This window comes from Hippopotamus amphibius, chromosome 3 (genome assembly GCF_030028045.1).
Source record: "Hippopotamus amphibius kiboko isolate mHipAmp2 chromosome 3, mHipAmp2.hap2, whole genome shotgun sequence".
Lineage (NCBI taxonomy): Eukaryota > Metazoa > Chordata > Mammalia > Artiodactyla > Hippopotamidae > Hippopotamus > Hippopotamus amphibius.
This window is the reverse complement of record NC_080188.1, coordinates 19,607,954-19,629,287: the sequence shown is the minus strand read 5'-3', so window position 1 is coordinate 19,629,287 and position 21,334 is coordinate 19,607,954. Positions and strand designations below refer to the sequence as shown.

Below are 21,334 nucleotides of genomic sequence, written 5' to 3'. Positions count from 1 at the left end.
CACCTCATCTGTCAGAGGAGCAGGTCTCACTGGGTCTGTAAGTCCCTTTCCTAGTTTTGAACTCCTCACAGCTCTTCCAGATACCACTCACGTGAAAACAAAGCAAACAGTGACAACAAAAAAGCCACCTTGGAATACTCCAGTGATTTGGATTGTGTCTAGAACACCTTGCTCAACATTGCTAGGAAAATTCCTGGAGAAACTCAGATCCTAGGAAAGAAGTTTCTTGTGTAATAGAGGTGGTTGCCACAGTTAGAATTTTGGCAACGTCTTTCCTTTTGTCACTGAGTACCAGAAAGGTCAACGTCATGCTTTAGCCTAAGGCTCACTTCCTCTCTATGGTCTTGTGAATGAGATCAAAATACAGGAAGTCCATTAGCCAAGATTCTCTGTCCATTGACAATGCATGAATGGGCACTGCCAGAGTACGGTTCTCAGATTTGCTTGTTTTCTATGTTTCCATGGATCACCAATCCTCTTTTTTCTGATCAATATATCTTCATATGTGGACTTCCTAGGTGCTGCAGTGGTTAATAATCTGCCTGTCAATGCAGGGGACACGCGTTTGATCCCTGCCCCAGGAAGGTACCACATGCCACGGAGCAACTAAGACTATGCGCCACAACTATTAAGCCTGTGCTCTAGAGCCCATGAGCCACAACTACTGAGCCCATGTGCCGCAGCTACTGAAGCCCACGCTCCTAGAGCCCGTGCTCTGCAGCAAGAGAAGCCACTGAAATGAGGAGCCTGCGCACCACAATGAAGAGTAGTCCCCGCTTGCCGCAACTAGAGAAAGCCTGTGTGCAGCAATGAAGACCCAACGCAGCCAATAAAGAAATAAGTAAATTTATTTTTTAAAAAATCTCTTCATATAAATCCAACTTCTCAGGAGATGACTCTGTCATCTTCATGTACTAGGCTACCCAAGTCTTGCCTTAGTGGTACAAGCCCACCTGAAATTACTTTCAAGAGACAATAATAAGTTTCCAAAAGAAATCCCAGGACACCAGCATTAGCCAACCTCTCAAGTCCATAGTTCCAGAGTGAACTAAAATTCATCAGAAGATAATCCTCTAAACTCATTCCATCTTCCTCCAACTTCTTCACCTGTACATTATGCCTGTATCTTCTAACACTCACATATCTCATGTAGACATCCATCAGAACGCTTCCTTTGAGTTTATCATCCCCAAAGTGCTTACCTTGTAAGATTAAATTTGAAAACCTCCCAGAGAAGTCTTCAGTGTTTCATTTCCCACGAGGCTTTACTAGCCTGGACCATGGGTGGATGGGGGGGTGTGTGTGTGTGTGTGTGTGTGTGTGTGTGTGTGTGTAATCAGGAACTGGAAGAATGAGACCCGCATTTGCTTTTTTTCTGTTGTTTTTTTTTTAATTTTTGGCTGCACCATGCAGTTTGTGGGATTTTAGTTCCCCAACCAGGGACTGAACCTGGGCCCTTGGCGGTGAGAAGCATGGAGTCCTAACCACTGGACCACCAGGGAATTCCCCACACTTGCTATTTTTTCTAAAATAAGGTCCCAGGAAATTTTACTATCACAGAGTCAACTATCAGTAGGTAAACTAAGTCCCCTCCCTTTTGCATTGTGGGGCACAGAAAGAGAGAGGGGGCCTCCTTTCTCTATCACATGCAATGTCTGTTACCCCATCTCATTTTAATGATATTCTCCCAGCTGAATTCCAGGCTCTTCCCCACCATGAGTCATCACTAGTACTCATGCATAGAACTGAGCATTTGGGGCTCCTCATTTTGAAGCACAACAGTAGTTCAGAAGTATCTGGTAAGATCCCCACAGCACAATTCTTGATCTGGGATCATCCAGAGGCCCAGCTCAGGGGAACACTCCCCACAGGGAGATGGCAAAGGAAGTGGCTTCCCAGTCTATCAGAAGTAGCTGCCGTCCCTGCTGATAAGGATCCCCTGCGAGAAAGTCTGATGCATGGGCTTCCCAACCAGCCAGCACAGCAGGCACCGCAGGTCCCTTTCAGGGGACAGCCTCACCAGAAGTTACCCGCCTCCACAGAGGACATCCGGGTGACGGGAAGTCCCGTCCCAACAGCTCATCCCTCCCACCACTGAAGTAGCCCTTTCTCCAGAGGCTCAGCGCTTTGTCGAAACGCGAACATCCTTGGACGATAAAGCCCTTTTTACCATTTCCACATTTATATGCATGTGCTGCAAGTCTCATTCTATCCTCAAAGCCAGTTTTGATTGGAGGAGGAAAACGTATACAAAGTATACAAAAACTGTATACAAAGAGAGGGAAGACACTGGGCATTAATCCCATTCTCTGGGTCGTTCCCATCTAAATCTGGGCCCCTCCTAAACAGGAAAAGCCCTGGTGGCCTATCAGTCTCCTGTATTGCCTGTGGATTGATAATCTGGAATGTCATTGATCTGAACCATCAATAATACCATTCGTATGTTCATTCCTCCAATACATACTGCACTCTGACTACCTGCCGGGCGCTATACTAAATGTTGCCGGGGGAACAGAGAAGGCTGAGGAATTATAACCCATCTCAAGGTCAAGTGTCCAATGTGTGGATGAGGATCACCTGGGTTCATAACACTGATCATGACTGAGGTATTAAGGAAGCACTTGGTGTTTATTCACTGCATTTGCTACTCGACCCACAGTGCTGTGATATACCATTAGCCCTGGGAAGTACCATCATTCTCAATTTGCAGATAATTTTTTTTAATTTTTTTGGCCATGCAAAGCAGCTTGCAGGATCTTAGTTCCCCAACCAGGGACTGAACCCAGGACTACGGCAGTGAAGCACAGAGTCCTAACCACTGGACCACCAAGGAATTCCCTCAGTTTACGGATAAATTGATCAATGTTCAGTGGGTAAAGTTGGTAATCTCCAAATTTGAGCATCATCAAAAGTAGAGGTTGTTTAAAATGTTTTCCTGGGCCCCTCATGGGGACATTCACATTCAGTAGGTCTGGGAAGAACCGGAGAAGCTATTTTTAAAGTACTAGGATGACTCAGAAGCACAGTCAAATTGGAGAAACACTGTTACACAGCTAAGCACAGCTTTCTCAGACAGCTTTTCATTTGATCTTCACAATCTGGGAAGTCAGGATTATTATATTATTATCCCCAAATTATATCTGAAGCAGCTTCAGCACACACATACACAAAAAAACAATCACCCTCCCACCCACCCCCCCAAATTCTCTTTCTCCATTTTCTTTCTTTTTTATCCATTGTAAACAAAGCAATGGAACTACCATAATGGATCTTCTCATAAACAATCATTTATGACATTGCTATCTGCAAAATCTTTTTTGGTCTTTGTGCAGTACTATCTACAGAAGAGCAGTCAAACACCTTGCTATGATTCTAAATAAAAACTACCCTCAGACATCAGCCAGTGTCTTTCTTCATACCTCATTTTGCCATTAAAAATAATCAACATTAAAAAAAATAATAATAATCAACATTAAACATAACAACCATGTAATGGATGGACCTTGTTTAAATATTGAATTAAATAAGCCATTTATAAAAAGGTATATTTGAGACAATCAGGTAGATATGATTATGGATTGGGTATTAGGAGGTTCCAAAGCGTTACTGCTAATTTTGATAGGTGGGCGAATGGCCATGTTGTAGAGTAAGAGAATATTCTTGATTTTAGAGATGCATAGCATATATGGGTAAAGTGACATGATGTCTGGAATTTACTTTACAGTATTTCAGCAAAGGGGGAAAACAGATGAAACAAATATGGCAATATCTTGACAGTTGCTGGATTTGGGTGATAGGTATATGGGGACTTCTAGATGTGTTTGAAATTTTTATAATAAAACAATTTTTTAAAAAATCAACATATTAACTTCTCCATAGTGCCATTTTCTCCTTGTATAGGCAAGTTCTCAACTCCTATTAAAATAGCTTGCCAATAAGCTTTTCCCTTCACATCTATTTTTTTCTAATTTGTTCTTTAAAAGGTGTTTTGTCTTGCTTTTTTTTAACTAATGGCCATGGAATATACTTATACTAACTATGTCTATCTGAAATTCAAAATCTAACCAGCATCCTAGTTTTTTATGTGCTAGATCTGGCAACACTAGACAAGGGGGAATAGCCCCAGTCAGGAGTCAGGATATTTGGGTTCAATTGCATCTCTGTCATTGGCCTCCTAACCAGGAGTAACCACTCACCTCTAGCACTTCTCTCGTCATGCATGTGATAGGAGGGTTTCAATCCGGCTCGAAATACAATTAAATGTAGATACTACTCTTGTTCCAACTCCTTGGGTAGAAATGCCTTTTAAATAAGTACACCTAAGTGACTTCTCCTCAGGGGAATGTTAAGAGGGAAATTCAGTAAAGCAAAGACATATTTCCCCCAAAACATCGGACAGATAAACCAAGCCATCGACAGCACCATTTATTGCGTGCCTACTCGGTGACAGATCCTGAAGTGTGCGCTTTTTTTTTTAATATTTATTTTTTTTTTTGGCTGCGTCAGGTCTTAGTTGCGGCATGTGGTATCTTTCATTGCGGAGCACGGGCTCTGTAGTCACGGCACACAGGCTTAGTTGCCCTGAGGTATGTGGGATTTTAGTTCCCCAGCCATGGATTGAACCTGTGTCCCCTGCATGGGGAGGCAGATTCTTAACCACTGGACCACCAGGGAAGTCCCGGAGCACTTTTATGTATGACCTCATTTTATCCTCACGACAATCCCACAAGGCAAATAATACTATCCCAACTTTATAGATGTGATGACTGAGATCCAGAGAAATTAAATAACTTTACCCTGATTACCTCCAAAGCCCTGAGTTTCACACCACACCTCTATGCTTCCAATTCTCTCATGCAGAGAGGATCAGGCAATGGCAGGCAGAACCCAGCTAGTGGACAGTTTCTAGCTCCTAAATCAGTCCTTTAGGTTTCTCTCCTGTGAGTGAATCCCCTGGTACTAGGTTATTAGTGGTAAAACACAAAGAGTGTACAGTGGGTTTTAGAACTGCCAAGAAAACAAAATGTCCAACTACTTCTTGGCTTTCATTTTATCTACTGATATTTATTGATTTTGTTTATTACTTAACCAGCTTTTATTAATTGCCTCCTAGATGCGCAGCACTACTTTGTGAGAGATTCCCTACTCTCCTGGAATTTAGCCTATTGTGGTGAAAAGATACAGAAGCTTGAGTCAGGTAACTAACAACTAAAGACATTAGGTACACTTAATTACTTAATTAGGTACATCAAAGCGTGAAACAGATCAGAAACACAACAGGATCTTAAAAGGATAGGAATCATTAAATCCCCCTCCCCCTGCCAAAAAAAGGGAAGAAAAAAAAGGAAAAAGGATGGGGGCACTGTAAAGACTTGCAGAGAAGCAGGACTTAAGCTAGGCTGTGAAGGGAAGAATTTGAAAAGGTTGGAGACAAAGCAAAAGGTCTTCTAGGCAAGTGGAACCACCTAAAGACTCCCAGAGGAGGTGACCTAGAATAGAGTCTCTGAGGAGAAAGGCGTTAGAAGAGAGGGATTGGCAGAGGATTGAGACCAAACATGTGTGTGGGGACCAAGTAGATCAGTGTGCCTGGACCCCAGACCAGAGTTGAGGAAGTGGTAGGAAATGAGAATAAGAAGGTAGACCTTGTGCCTATAAGGAACTGGAAGCCACTGATGGCTTTTGGGTGGGGAAATATGTTCAAATTAATGTCTAGGGGTAATTGGTCCATTCAACACACAAAATATATATATCGAGGGCGTAGTGTACTGATATACAAAGATGAATAGAACACAGCTCCTGCTCTTAAGAAATCCACAATCCAATGAGAGAAGACCACCAATTACAAGATAATGTAAGTTGTTCCTTAATTTAATTTATGACATTATCTATGGCAGGCATTGTTAGTTTTCTACTCAATATCCCAACCTCTCCTTGTCATTAATAATCCAATTTTGTTTGTAAGACAATGTGCAAAACCTTAGGCAATGGAGCATGCTTGGCCTAGGCCACTACTTCTCAAGGTTTTTTTCATTACCATCCACCTTAGAGCATTTTTGAGACACTTTTTCCTAATCACCTCACCCATGAAATTTTAATACCATAGATATACTCTGTTTATGTATTGTGTGTATACCTATGCTATATACATAAAAAGAGTAATATCTTTTTTTCTGCCTCTCCTCCCCACCAATAAACAATTCTCCTCCTTAGGGATTATCATCACCACCGCATCTACCTTCACCCCAACCCTACCCTAAACCCGTTCCCACAACATCCTTCCCTTTGCTTCCCTGTGGGGAGTTCATGGTCTAAAGCAATTATACAGCAATTCTACTTCCGGTTTCCTTACCTTCCTCACAACTGGGCTGGCCACGTAACCAGTCCTAGCAATGACATGAAAGTTGATGTCTGTTTAGGAATCTCTGGAAAAATTCTCGTTTTCCTAGAAAAAGCAACAGCCATTGCCAGATCAGCCTTCTTTCCACATCCACCCAATTCTACGCCTCTCAAAGGAGGCACAAGGCTGGAAGCTGCAGCAGCCATCTTGTAGCTATAATGAAAGACACTAGAACTGCAAAGGCAGTATCACTGAGCCACTGAAGCAGTGGCAGGAACTCAGAGCTGCAGACTTCTTATGTGGGAATCTGGATTTTTTGTAAATTACCATTAGGTATTGTATATGATGCAGCTGAAAGCATTGCTAACTGACACATTGTCTGTGGCACGAACCTTAGCTTGTCTGACACGATCATAAATTATTGTTAAACTAAAGCCAGAAGAAAGCACAAACAAAAACACACAAAAATATGTGATCAGGAATATTACACAATCAAACAGGAGATTTCACTTACGTTTAAAAGGAAAATGCTTTCCTTCACTAAACTAATCAGCTTTTCAAATAATTGTAAAGTATTCCAACTAATATTTAGCATTTGAAACTAACAAACTTGATGCTTGATATTACTGTGTAGAAAAACAGTCATGAAAAGCTAAAAGATAATTTTCCTACCAAATTAATGATTTGCCTAGTAGGTATGTCTTTCAAAATATTTGAAAGTCAATTATTTTTAAATTAAATATTTAAGATGCATAAGGAATATGTGCTTCTTAAAGGATCCCTTCGGGAATCTTTTCACGTTAAAATTTTTTAGATAATCTTATATATTCATCATTTAAATATTTTATATTTTACTTAAATTCTGATACTAGCTAAAGCTAATTCTCTCTTATTTTAAAAGCATAAACCAAACCAATTTAATAACTCTAACTCTCTTATTAAAAGTGATTTTCAAGTTTTAAGATAAAAGAAATTCAAAATCCCTTTAAATCCAAAGATCCTCTAAATCTTAAGAGATAAAATTTAATTATAGGCTTAGGGCTTTCAAGCATTAGGTTTTTTTCAAAATGTCAAAACAATTCTTACATCAAAACCATTTTTCTAGTTTTATTATTAACCTCACACCATAAAGTGACTTTCTTTTAATAAGGATTTTTTACTTTTTTTATTTTAAAAATAATATATGCAAATCACAGAAAATACAGGGAAAATAAAAATCTTTTTTAAATCATATATAATCTTATACACTAGATTATAACTTTTAACATATTGGTTTATCTACTTTCATATTCTGAATTAATGTGTAAAAATATGTAGGCCTTTTTAAACAAAACTACATAATTTTGTACTCAAAATTTTTCTCACTTATTAAACATTCTTCAAAAAAATCTTAATGAATATTTACAAGGCTGAAGTAAAATTTATTTAATCATACCTTTCTGTTGGACATTTTAGATGATTTTTAGGTTTTTCTATTATAAAAAAATCATTGTGTTGAAAAGCTTTGCTTTTATAATAAAACGTACTGTTTTCTTAGGATTAATTCTTAGAAGCAGTCAGAGGATATGAACATTTTAAGTCTATTCCTTCATACTGCCCAGTTACTTGCAATTTTTCTGAAATGAAGCCTTTCTATAGCCATTTAAAGTAATTTAAAATAATAATTTAGAACAGAGCATATTACATGGTGAGCAGAAGGGATCACTCAACTCTTTTTCCCTGACTAGTGATTTTTTTTTTTTTTTTTTTTGCATCTAGCATAAATTTCTTTATTGGTTCCATGGAAAACACACCCACCCACACATTGCCTATCTCACTGATTTTCAAAATGGTTTCAATTTATTTTTTTATATAATTTTTATCTTTTATTAATATTTTCTATTTGATGAAACATTGTCATTAGACTTTCCATTACTTGATATTTTTTATAAATTGTACTTTTGCCAATATTTTATAGGAAAACAAAAAACGATAATAATTTAAAAGTTCTTGATCAAATTCTAAAAGACTATGAAGGCAAGTGAATTTGTTTTGTCATTTATTATGCATTTTAGTAATTTGTTAAAAATATAGTCTTTAAGAATCGTTAAGCACTCTCAAAATTGGCAAAAGAAACAAGAAGTAATTATAATTAGTAGATAAAATAACGAGCTACGTACCTGTTTAAACCAGTCATGACCAGATACATAAAGGAAGAGTGATAATATTTAAACTCCAAACAGCATGAATGAATGTAGGAAAAGAAAGGAACCGTAAATTGGAGGGAGCTTACGAAGTGAGGTTGGCTGGTCACAGGTTGAAAAAAAAGTTGAACATGAGCTTAAGCTGAAAATGCTGATAACTTTTTTTTCATGAGTACAATTGCACAATCTAGTTTCTAAACTGAAAGCCACAAGAGTCTAGTCCCTGTTGGAAGAGAAACGCTTGTTTTTCCTTCCATATTTGTGTGTGTTGGGTCTTTCCTGGATGACATGTCAATGGGTAGCCCTTGGGGAAATCCAAAACTATTGGTTTGGGTTTAGAACTTTTGGTCCAAGTTTTACGTGGAACTCCCCTGCCACCGTACCAAAACTGCCCGTGCGTTCTCATGCCTCTAGAATCTAATAGAAACATTTCCACAATCTACATCTTGAAATCACTTTTCCTGAGATGTAGAGGATGAAAAGGAAGAAAAGATAGCTACGGGACTCAGAAAAGTTACCACAGCTGCTTGCCTTTCATTAATTCAAGTCATCCATTTGAGCATCAGCTGTATTTCTCTTATATTAAGAAGCAATGTTTACTTTAAGCTCCTTTCTATAGTTTCTGCACATTTTGAAGGGAAAGCACTAGCATGATGGTGTTTTTAATACACAAAAACTTAAATACTCACAAATAAAATGTATACACGTATATTTAGGTTAAAAGGCATATGCCATATTTTCTTACAGTGAACATGAATTACTACTATATTTTTAAAATCAACATTATTGCAGACATTTCTCTGATATTGCCAGATATTCTGTGTATAGGAATAGAGTGACAGTATCGTTTTAGTAAATGTAGGAAGTTGTAGTACTGTCAACATGTAAGGTTTTTCTGACTTTTCCCCTCCTATTTCCTGTATATACCCAAAACCCTCTTCTACTCCCTTATCACAGCCAGACAAGAGAGAGTGAGAGAGAAAGATTATCGACATAAATTACAGCAAGTTACTGTCCAAAGTTATTGGAGCTTGAGGAAAATCAGGTTTTATTCCCCAAAAATATACCAAAGGGTATTTCTAGACCCTTTAAAAGTTTTTGCAGCTGATGACAATGGTTTTACATTGTTTAAATTTGAATCCAAATATACAGCTTTCCTTTTCCTTGTTAAAAGGACTAATCACAGGCATTCTTACATTCCTCAATCATGGTTGAGATCATTTTCAGTTCAAGATTGGAACAAAGGCAGGCAGAGTTTTTTTGTGGCAACTGAGGAAAAGGTTTACGATGACGTGTATTTAGAAGTGCTCAAGAAGGCGGCCATTGGAAGAGCACCAGGAAAAGCAAAGGAAAAGTAGGGATCCTGCAGGAAAGAAAGGAACCTCTGAAAGAAAGGAAAAACATCAAGGAAGAGATACAAGATACATGCCAATCAGTTCCCCACATCAGCAACTAGGTTGCTGGACTTAATGCCAAAGCTGGGGAAGCAATCTCCAGGAGACAAGGGGGTGGAAAGTTTGCCACTGGTCTTTGGTGTACATGGAATATTTCTGTTCTGTGGCCTGTAACTGAGGATTCTATGATGCAGTATTATTATTTAAATGCATTAAACGTATTAAATTAAAATAAACTAAATACATCAAAAAACACATTGAATATACTGAATTGAAGCTGGCAGGAGCCCTAGTCATGGGTGTGCAATAATTTAAATGGTTGTAGAAGGTGAGGTGCACTAATTACTTGAATATATTTGTCACAGACTTTCCTCAAAGAAAGACGTATAATTCTTACACCATGCCAGACCTAGAGAAATCTGACTCATATTTCAATTTTTTTTATGCAGTTGCACATACCTTTTCTCTGAAGGGTTGAAGACGGGGTGCATTTCCCCTTCCCATCCTGTATCTCCCCCACTCCATTAATATGACAGATTTGGGACAAATCTACACACCCTGCCTCAGCCCCTATCACCATCTGAGTGACCAGGAGATTGACAAAAGCATGAGCTTTCAGCTGAAAACACCCAGTTCCCCAAACTGCAAGTCAAGTACCGACTAACGGAAGAGAGCCAATTGGGCTTCTGTGGTCTAAAGGCTACACAGGAAAAGTACTATCACCAAAGTCATCAAGGCCAAAACAGATGTTCAGCTTCAGATAGGAAAACCAACATTTTACACTCAGAAGCAATCACATTACACACAGGCTAATGCCTTTCACCTCTAAAAGCAGCCTGGCTGGGTATCCAGTACTCACTGAGAACCACTAACTATACTCTGGAGTTGGCCAGATCGGCATTTACAACCTGCCTACATTTCTTGTGCCAGCTAGGTACCACATGACAATAAATAAGACATTAAAGTAGAATCTCAGAGACTGTTTTCCCAAATGGCTACTGATCCTGGCTTCACATAAGAGAATTCAGAATTATGGATGTAAAGCATCGGTCATATATACTCTGAAGAGAACCAGCTCTAGGCCCACATGTTTACCCAGCTTAAGGATCCAGTGCTATAAAATTACACATGCACCCGCCATCTTGCTCTCGTTTTAGCCATCAACTGAAGAGGCAACTTTTTTCTTTAGCAGCTAAATCCAACATCAACAATAACTAGAACTTTCTCAATTTCTGCAATGCCTTCTCTGCTTACTGACAGCCTCTCAGGCAGGATTTCTTAATATGAGGCCTCCAGACTACCGATCATCCTTGGATACACACTAAAGGATCCCGAAATCTCCTAAAAGTGTGTGACAAATGTGTATGTTCCTGTACCTGCACTTTTTCTCAGGGAGTCGGTCGTTGGTTCTCATCAGATTCTCAAAGGAATTGATGACGGAAAAAATGATTAGGAAATACTGCTCTAACGTGTAAGCCAATTAGTCCATGAAACACCCTGTGAAGTAGGGAAAAGAACAGTCAGCAGGTGCTTGCAGAAGGAGGTCTGACTTCAGGTGCCAGATCTTGCATATCCAACAGACCCTGAGTCATGCCTAAGAAGGGTTGTTGATTTATCCTTGATTTATCACGTCATGTCCCAAGAGGCTAGTGCCCCTGACGATAGGGAATGTGAAATCTTTTTTAAAGAATATTCAATGTAGGGCTTCCTAGGTGGCTCAGTGGGTAAGAATCCGCCTGCCAATGCAGGGGACATGGGTTTGATCCCTGCCCCAGGAAGATACCACATGCTGCAGAGCAACTAAGCCCTTGCGCCACAACTATTGAGCCCGTGTGCTGCAACTACTGAAGCCCATGCGCCCGGAGCCCGTGCTCCACAACAAGAGAGGCCACCACAATGAGAAGCCCACGCACCACAATGAAGAGTAGCCCCCGCTCGCTGCAACCAGAGAAAGCCCGTGTGCAGCAATGAAGACCCAACACAGCCAATAAAATAAATAAATAAATAAATAAATAAATAAATAAATAAATAAATTTATTAAAAAAAGAAAAGAATATTCAATGTAAAGTTGGAAGAACCCAAGATATTAAAGGTGATTTGAGAGCTTTTTACTGTCACTAAAGTTCTAAAGCCAGGTGAAGCCGACGGTCTCAGGACCATGACTTCTGCTGCTTCGTGCGATGTCATTTACTTTCAATGTGTTTATTTTGTGATACGTACGTTGTTATCACGGCACACGTCTGATTGGTATGACTACTTTGAGTGCCATAGTTCTGTATATGAAGTACTCCATTTCATTAAAAATTAGGCTTTCTTTCCTTCTTTAATGTGATATTATCATGCACTAAGGCCCAAATGTTTTCTGAACATTGCATCACATATCCAACTCAGGTTCCTTCTTGATTACCACTTCCCGATGATTTGAAATAGAATAGTCATGGGTCCCAGGCTCTCCCTGTGATCATTTCTCTCTGTGCTTCCACTTGTAGTTCCCCTGTGCACAGCTACTTTCAGTTGGTCCAAATGCCTGACAAAAGTTATTTAACTGCAGAAGGGAAGTTTACGGCACAAACTATATTCCCCTTTAAGGAGTATCACAGGAATGGTCTCCTGTCTTTAGTTTGTTTCTATAGATGCAACACAATAACTTGTCCCTTCTGGGCTTTCTGTGTTGTCATACCTCTTTTACATCATAAGCCCTTCAATCCTAAGTCTCAAGGTAACTGGCTCACCCCCTACATACACACACACACACACACACACACACACACACACACACACACTTAAACACATTGAGATTTGAGAACCCATGATTTAGAAGAATCATCTTCCTTTCTGGTTTGAGCCTTATTGTTTTGGGATCAAAATGAAACTATTTTCACACCCACCTGGCTCACCTCTGAGATCAGCATCTCCCTTTCTCTTCCTAAGAAATGTTCTCGCCTCTCTCTCCCGCCTTTGACAGTAGCTTTTCTCTGGGCTCTTTCTCAGTCTCCACAGACTATGTTAGCAAGTCCCCCTTCTAGGCTGCCAGTCACTTCTTTCTTCCTGAGCTGCCCTAAGGAAACCTCCTTAGCATCCACCACCCCAGGCTGCCTAGATCCTAACTCCCTTTACGATACCCTGCCCAGGGTTCACAGTACACATCTGTATGTCAAAAGCAAGCCCCATCTGGTTCACAAAACTCCCCTTAGCCTTCTCCTTAAATATTAAAACTACTTAAGACCACTTATTTACAGGTTTTCTCCACAGTTTTTAATGCACACACACCACTCCTACAATACACGAAGTAAAAACAAAATTCTACTATTTCACCATTCTAACACACCAAATGCTTTATTTTTTTATGCTCACATTTAATCCTCATTCATAATGAAACCAGAATGTAAGCGAAGATTGTAATCCTGATCTTCTAATTTAACACCGTATCAGATATATTTTCATAACTACTGTTAATTATGACCTTTAATGACTATAAAATATTCCACAGAGTTAGTGCTGCCTGATCACTGCTGCTTAATATTTAGGTTATTTTCAGATTTTTCTCTCATAAGAACAATACAGTGAACTTGTTCATGCACGTTAATTTTTTTCCTTCTTTGAATTATTTTTTTGGAATAAATTCCTGGAGGTAGAATTAATGGATCAAAGTATATGAGCATTTTAATGGCTTATGATGCATATTGCCAAGTTGCCACGATTGTATTTTACACATTTCCTCAGTGGTATGCTGGTAAATGTTTATTTAACAGGCTTTCCTCAAAAGAAAAAAAAAAAAAGATATGGACAGCCTGATTTACAGTGTTTGCCAATTTTTGTGATGTAAATACTCCTGCCATGGTCAATTTCAACTTACGAACATGACATCACTGAATACAAACCTGGGAAGAGATGCTTAATAGCACAGCGTTGTATAATATTTCTAGCACACAGATAAATTGAAGTAGATAACTTCAAAAGCACAGATGATAGTAAAAATGTGCTAAATAGTCAGGAGTAATGTTTTTAGTATAACCTTTATTTTTAATATAATTTATTTAACTGTGATTTATAGAATTTAATTTTTAATAGTGACTGTGTTTAAGAACTGGCTTGCAAAATTTCTGAAAATGTCACAATCAGCTCTTGCAAGCAAGTGCAGGCTCCCACACACCACTGCATATATCTCACCTGATATTTTGCAAAAGCACATCTTTTTTTTTATTGACGCCATTAAAAATTCACCTGATTCCATCTGTGCCACAAGCAATAACCACGCTTTTAGGTTAGCAGATTATGATAATACATAATGAATAAAACATTATATGAAAAAAAAGATGGAGCAGGAGGTCTATCTGGGTCAATTCATTCTGCCCATCCTCCTCCAATTTGGATAATACTCTCTTCATACATTCACCTTACTAGTATTTTTCCATGGGTCACCTGTTAAAAACTACTCAATATTTATTCACTCAAATAATGACTGGATGACTACACACAGCTCTCATGGCAAATGTGATGAGAACCCTATTCATGTTGCTTAACCACTCTCTTCTTTGGTTTTCCTTTCTACGAAACGGGGAAGAGGTCACTGCTGACTTCGGTTTTACAAGAAACTAAAATGTAGTGATAAGAAAAATTCAACTTATGATCAAAGAAGCAATCGAGCATTCCGTAATGCTTTGAAATTTTCTTCCAAAAGTAATTCATTAGTATTCTGTTTTACTGGAAAAGAGAAACGAGAAAGTGACTTGGCACTTTCTCACGTGAAAGCAAATTCCTTTCCTTGGCCTTTCCCTGAGTGATACTGAATTGCCTCTACATGTCTATAACACTTTAGAATTTTTTAAGTGGCACCCTACATTTGCATGTTAAAATGTAAATATGGTTGACAAAGACTCTAAACATGCTCACATCCTTGATCAAATCATCCCACTCCCAGAAATTCTCCTGAGAAATAAATTCAAAACAAAGGAAAAAACTTCTGTATGATGATCCTATTCACAATAGAAGGAAGATCATTTTACCTCATTTCAACACTTCCTCGACTTACCATCTCGCTGCTTGGGGCCCTGGTGGGAGAGTTCTGGCTCAATGGCTCCCAAATGCTCACCTACAGAACAACTGTCCCCAAGTCACCTGGGAGGAAAAAATTTGTATTTTTATCACACAGGTTCCTGGACCCCATTCCAGGGCTGGGCTGTGAGACATGAGAATTGCTATTTTTGAAAAACTTCCCAAAGGGTTTTGATGTCAAGCCAGCTTGAGGAACTGTGATTCCAGGCCAGAACCAGACAAATCAAACTGTCTCTGAACAATGGTCCAAATCCGGGAACGGTAAGATAACTTGCTATGCAAGGCATCAAGAAGTTGTTTAGGGCATTCAAGCAGCTGTTGGAATCACATGACTGTAGAGCCTTAGAGGAGGAGCCTTAATCCTGGCACCTTCCATGTCCCTCTCTTCACCCTTTCCATCTCCGACCACCCCCTTCACTGCCCAGCCCAGCACTCAATACTGTCAGGCTGCCTTCCAGCACACTCCACTTTGGCATCCCATCCTGACTTGTGTCCACCCCTTTCCATACACAAAGCCCCCAGATTTCCTCCTTAGGATATTAGTGGGGCTCTAGAAAGAAAAACAATATTATAATTTGACCAAAGTATTCTGCATGTATAATTGAGAATTCCCTGCATGACAAATATCCTGGCCATATTTGCATTTTTAAAAGGCACTTACTAACCCAAAAGAATCTCTGATCTGGAGAGCGGAACGGGAAAACAGGATGCTTTTTTTTTTTTTTTTTTTTCTTTTGCTGTGTTGGGTTGGATCTTTGTTGCTGCACACAGGCTTTCTCTAGTTGCATCAAGCTGGGGGGCTATTGCAGTGGCTTCTCTTGCTGTGGAGCACGGGCTCTAGGCATGCGGGCTTCAGTAGTTGCAGCGTGTGGGCTCAGTAGTTGTGGAGCACAGCTTCGTTGCTCCGCAGCATGTGGGATCTTCCCTGACCAGGGATCGAACCCATGTCCCCTGCATTGGCAGGCAAATTCTTAACCACTGTGCCACCAGGGAAGTCCCCAGGATGCTTTTTAATCTCGGCTTTCATCCAGACCCAAGCATCCAGAACTCAAATAAGCACTTTGGGCACTCACTGTCAAAATGGTCCCACTTCTGAAATAGAAGTGGATTTTCAGCTGTGCCTCACCAGCACTAAAATTAAAATATATCATAAAATAATTTAATTTAAAGTGACCAAGGAAGAAGAGTCACCCACTTGCCTCTACTTCCAAGTACTCTCTCCTTCCACCCAGTGCATTCAGAGAGCATCAGCCACAGATGCCCACAAATAACACAGCAGTCACTCAGAGTTGTCTTGTTAAATCTGAGAATTTGCTACAGAAAGGCTTAAAAATCAGTTTCTAATCTTGTTTTCCTTTCTTCCTATACATTATCACTATAAAATATCTAACCCTATGCCTAGTCTATTCTTGGTTCCTAAAAAATATTAATTCCCAGCCTCTACTTATCACTCCTACTTTCCTTTTAAAGGAATACTGCATTAAAAAAAGTTACTTTAGAGATATCATGTTCCCGAGCCAGGGACCACACCATCTTCATTCTAGTGTCCCCAGCCCTGATAAGAATCATAATAGCTACATTTACTGAGAGTTTGTTTTATTCCAGGCACTAGGCTAAATGCTTTACATATTTTTATCTCTTTTATCCCTACAAAAATCCTCTGAAGTAGATATTTTCATTTATTGCTAGAGCTACTTTACAGATTTTTCTTTTTTAATGTGAGGATTGAAGAAGTTAACTAACACGTCCGAGGTTCTCATAGATTAGAAGCAATAGCACCAGTATTCAAAGTCTGGGTTAGTATCCACTGTACTGTGCTTTTGTTACTATGTGGATGCAGATATTTCATAGCCCAGAATAAAAAAAAAATGCTCGGAATCGTTAGGAAAAGAGCAGCAGCATATCCACAACATCTCACCCAGACAGGCAAAGGAAGTAACATACAGAGTAACATACCATTCATGGGATTTGGGGCCTAACTTTTGAGGAGTGGGAGACTTGCTTGTAATCAGTCAACCAACTTGTCCTCCCAAGAGGAAGGCCACTTTAATTAGCAGATGATTGAAGGGCCTCCTTAATAAGCAGGAAGCAGAAACGGAGGTCTTATAGGCACCTTAAGCCACACAAACCTTTCTCTGCATAAATAATGTACGAGGGGAGAACAGTAGAGGGAGGGTAAGTGGAGGATCACAGGGGTGGAGACGCACGAAGCAGCCCCAAGCACGCAGAGGCAATGATCTCACGTGGAATTCTGTTAGCGCTCTGAGAGTTGAGACAGAGGCGCCCAAAGGCAGAAGAAGACCAGACGACCATTGAATGGAGTAGTCTCTTTTCCTCAGCAGCCTCTCAAGGTCCTCCGTAACCCGTCTACACCTTAATTTTCTAAGCTTATTTCCTGCCAATGTATAAAACACACTTTTGTCTTTTCTCAGGTCGGTTTCCTCAACGGGGCTGGTCATCTTCTAGTCGGTCTCACTTTTGTGCCTTTGCCCACACAGTCCTTCCAGTTTGAATTAACCCTCCCCTCCATCTACTAAAATCTCTTATCTTTCCAAGGCCCATGTCTTTCAGACTACTGCAGCTTACCCTCAAATCTCGTTTGCAGAAGTGCTATTACTCTTACAGTCTGTGGTCACCCCATCCATCCCTTAATTCCCATCTTGCACTGCTTCCTGAATTTTAGTTGCTACCATGGCTACCAGATCCTTCAAAATAGAGAATTCTTCACATTTCTCTTCTATCCTTCACGACACCAACTTAGAATCAATAAGTGATTATCAAATACTTGTTGTTTACTTGAATATTTCAATGCCAGCTTTAATTTAATAAAGAACCCCAAACCAGTGATTTCCCAAACCTTGTTTAGTTACAACCCAGGCTACCAACTGGTACCTCATAGCACGTCTCCAAATCAAACCACCTCAAAAACTAAATTTAACTTAATTTAAAAATATGTACTTATACATCAAATATCACTTTTAGAAAAAAGGTCTTTAGCATTGGGACTAGGTGAAACCAACAAGCTAGGAATTCCAGACACGAACTACATCATTTGGATTTTTGCTCTGTTTCTTTTCTGAATTAGAAAATTTTTAAACTCATATCTGCACAACTTAGAGGATCTTTGGATTTACTTCATCAAACATTGGGTGATATTTAAACTACCCAAATATTTGAGCTCAGTTATTGCTCATCACAAGCACATGAATTCTCTAGGAGACTATCTGGAAAACTGAAAAACGAACTATTATAACTTTTAATGTTTCAAAAACTACATGCATCTTGTTAGACTTGGGCAGAGGTGGAGGGTAGTTGGATATCAGAGCAACTCCCCTTGCCCGCGTAACGTGGTTCCGTACTTTACAGCAGGTTGAACAGGGTAATCACTATGTTGAGCCTTATAGTAAAAGTTAAATAAAATCAGAAAGATCTCTTTTGACACTGAAGAAATATTTTTAAAGAAGCAAAAGTCTTACCTGTTGTAGAATGCCAAAGAAATTTCTGGACACCAAAATGACTGACGCCGGAAGTCAAATGTGTTTGGTGCAGGTAAGTAAAAACAAAAGCAGCCCAAGGCCTTTCACTACTATGATTTTCTTCTATGATCAATCTTTTCTTCCTCCCCAAGAATATAACTGTTTCACCTCGGAAGACCTAAAATTCTGAGAGCTGGACTAGTAGAGAATCCAACCCAAGATGGTTGGGTTTAGTGTGCGTGGTGACTGAGGCCGCAGGAACAATCCGAATGTGACAAAAGAGATTATCGAGTTCCTGTGCATGTCAGTTTCCTGTAGCTGGCTTCTCCGAAGACGGGGTTTCATTCGTGTGGGTTTGGTGATGTGTGTATGTATCTGTGCATGTGCATTTCCCTCCATGACAATATGAAAACTTCCCCAGATAAGAGACAGAATAAGGCCTTTGCTGCATGGCTGAATTTGCCTTGAATTTATCAGCTCTCTGGGGACCATTTCCCTCGCCCCTTCCCCCCATTTCTCACCAGCAAATCACCTATATAAAACGGTGGAAAGGAAGCATGAAAAACTAAGATGATTCCTTAAGGAAGTAAAATAAACCAAGAAGAAAAAAAAAAAAGCCACAAGGCCGCTCCACAGACTGATCTTGGCTAATTTAAGCTTCGGGAAAAGCACCTTAGACTTTCATGTCAGCTTGGTGAACATACTGACTATAGAGGGAAAACGGTAAGTGGGCGGTTCAGGTTGTTTTATTGGTAACTACCAAATAACAATTGGGAAAAGACAGACTCAGCCCCAGCGAAAACTCAGGCAGCTCCGCCATGCGTTTACTCTTAGATGCACCAGCACCTGTGTTGTGAGATACGTGACTGAGTCGTTTTCAGACTCCTCAGAGTTTCATTATTTGCCTCCAAATACTAATTTACTCTTTCCGTCCTTCAGGGCAGTCCAGGTGCAGAGCCATCCGCACGTATTTCGATTATGGCTGAGTTGCCTACACCAATATATTTAACTTTCACGATGTGGTCACAATCCTCCTTGCCTCAAATCCCTAAATAATCATAAATGCTACCTCCCAAGGTGACATCTTGGTCAAAATGCCTACATGCCATAAGGATGAAATCAACTCCATTCAAGTCAACAAGCATTTATAGAGCCCCTATTGTGTGCGAGATCCAGTGCTGGTGTTGGGGGAGAGCACACAAAGATGAGCAAGATGGAATCTCTCACCCATGAGGGTCAAAAATCAAGTCAAGGGGAAAGACATGGATGTAACGGAGGTGCCGTGCGTAAGGATCAATTTACAAATCTCACTCGAGGGACTTCTCTGGTTGGTCCAGCAGTTAGGACCCCGCGCTTCCACGGCAGGGGGCACGGGTCCCATCTGCGGTCGGGAACTTAGATCCTACATGCCACATGGGCAGCCAAAAAGAGAAAAAAAATCTCACTTGAAAAATCCTGGGACACCAGAGCCAGACGAAAGGAAAGTGTGTACAGCCTTTTGGCCAGTTAAGATAGCCACTGACTGTTTACATGGATTCTTTCATAATATTCTGCTAGCAACCCTTGGCTGGCTTCTAGGGGGCCGCTCGGACCTGCATGCATCATCTGAGGACCACCTCACTCCCTCATTGCTGCAGACTCAGTATCCTGCTATGCACCTGACCCTGTGACCTGAAGAGAAACACAAAGGCTGAGACATGTATTCCCTGTGCTGGTAGCACCTGTGTCCTAGTCAGAGGAGACAAACAAAAACATTCATACAAATGCAATAGCTACGCATCGTAATAACTCTTGCAAAGGAATGGGAGACGAAGCTAAACTAGAGAGCAAGCCGTATCTACATACCGGGGTGGTCAAAGAGGGCCACTTGGTGAGCTGACATTTAAGGTGAGACCTGAAGCGGTGAATCTCAGCCCTGGCTGAGAAGATTTTTAAAAAATACTGGTACCTAGGGAATTCCCTGGCGATCCAGTGGTTAGGACTCTGCACTCCCACTGCAGGGGTCGGGTCCCTCTGTCACCAGGGAAATAAGATCCTGCAGGTGGTGCAGCATAGCGCCCCCCCCCCAAAAAAAAGAAAAAAACAAAAAAACAGTAGCTAAGCCCCACCCCCAGAGATTCCTGTTTAATTTGTCTGGGTTGGAGCCTGGGCATCAATATTAACTCCTCTGTCATTCTAATGCGACACTACCACTCTAATGATGAAAAAGAGGAACCGAAGGGGAGTAGAAGGAAAGACACTCCAAGCAGAGGCAATAGTATCTGCGAAGGCCCTGAGGTGGGAGAGAGCCTGGCATGTTCAAGGAAGTGAAAGAGGAAGTGATGGGTCTGGTGTGCAGTGATGGCAGGAATAAGTGGTGAAAAATGAGTATTCTCGGAGATGGCCACACAACGACTAAGGCAGTAAGAGACTCTTCCATGAACTCAGGCATCCGTTTGTTAACGTGCAGCAAGAACTCAATCTGGCAGGTAAGAGCCTTGAAACCTCTGATATGCACATATCTCGTTCTAGAAAATTCTCCCAAGAAAGTCAGATCACGATTAAAACGTTATTAGGTGGGCTTCCTAGGTGGCGCAGTGGTTAAGAATCCTCCTGCCAATGCAGGGGACACGGGTTCGATCCCTGCCCCAGGAAGATCCCACATGCCGCGGAGCAACAAAGCCCGTGCGCCACAACTATTGAGTCTGTGCTTTAGAGCCCATGAGCCACAACTATTGAGCCCATGTGCTGCAACTACTGAAGCCCACGTGCCTAGAGCCCGTGCTCCACAACAAGAGAAGCCACGGCAATGTGGAGCCCGCGCACCACAACGAAGAGTAGCCCCCACTCACCGCAACTAAAAGAAAGCCCGCGCACAGCAAAAAAGACCCAACACAGCCAATAAAATAA

The 21,334-nt window shown here is 40.5% G+C and overlaps 1 protein-coding gene across 2 annotated transcripts in view; it reads right to left on the bottom strand.

Moving 5' to 3' along the window:
* RHOH (ras homolog family member H) overlaps window positions 1-21,334 on the bottom strand; it is a 44,847-nt gene that overhangs the window by 19,931 nt on the left and 3,582 nt on the right. Inside the window, exons 1-2 of one of the 2 annotated variants that reach the window (XM_057727868.1) lie at window positions 18,446-18,574; window positions 14,947-15,032 (exon numbers count right to left, since the gene is read on the bottom strand). The exons of the other annotated variant lie outside the window; for it this stretch is intronic. The gene's annotated coding sequence lies outside the window, so the exon portion shown is untranslated. Of the gene's footprint in view, window positions 1-14,946; window positions 15,033-18,445; window positions 18,575-21,334 lie in introns of those variants that run through there. 2 annotated transcript variants of the gene reach the window in all.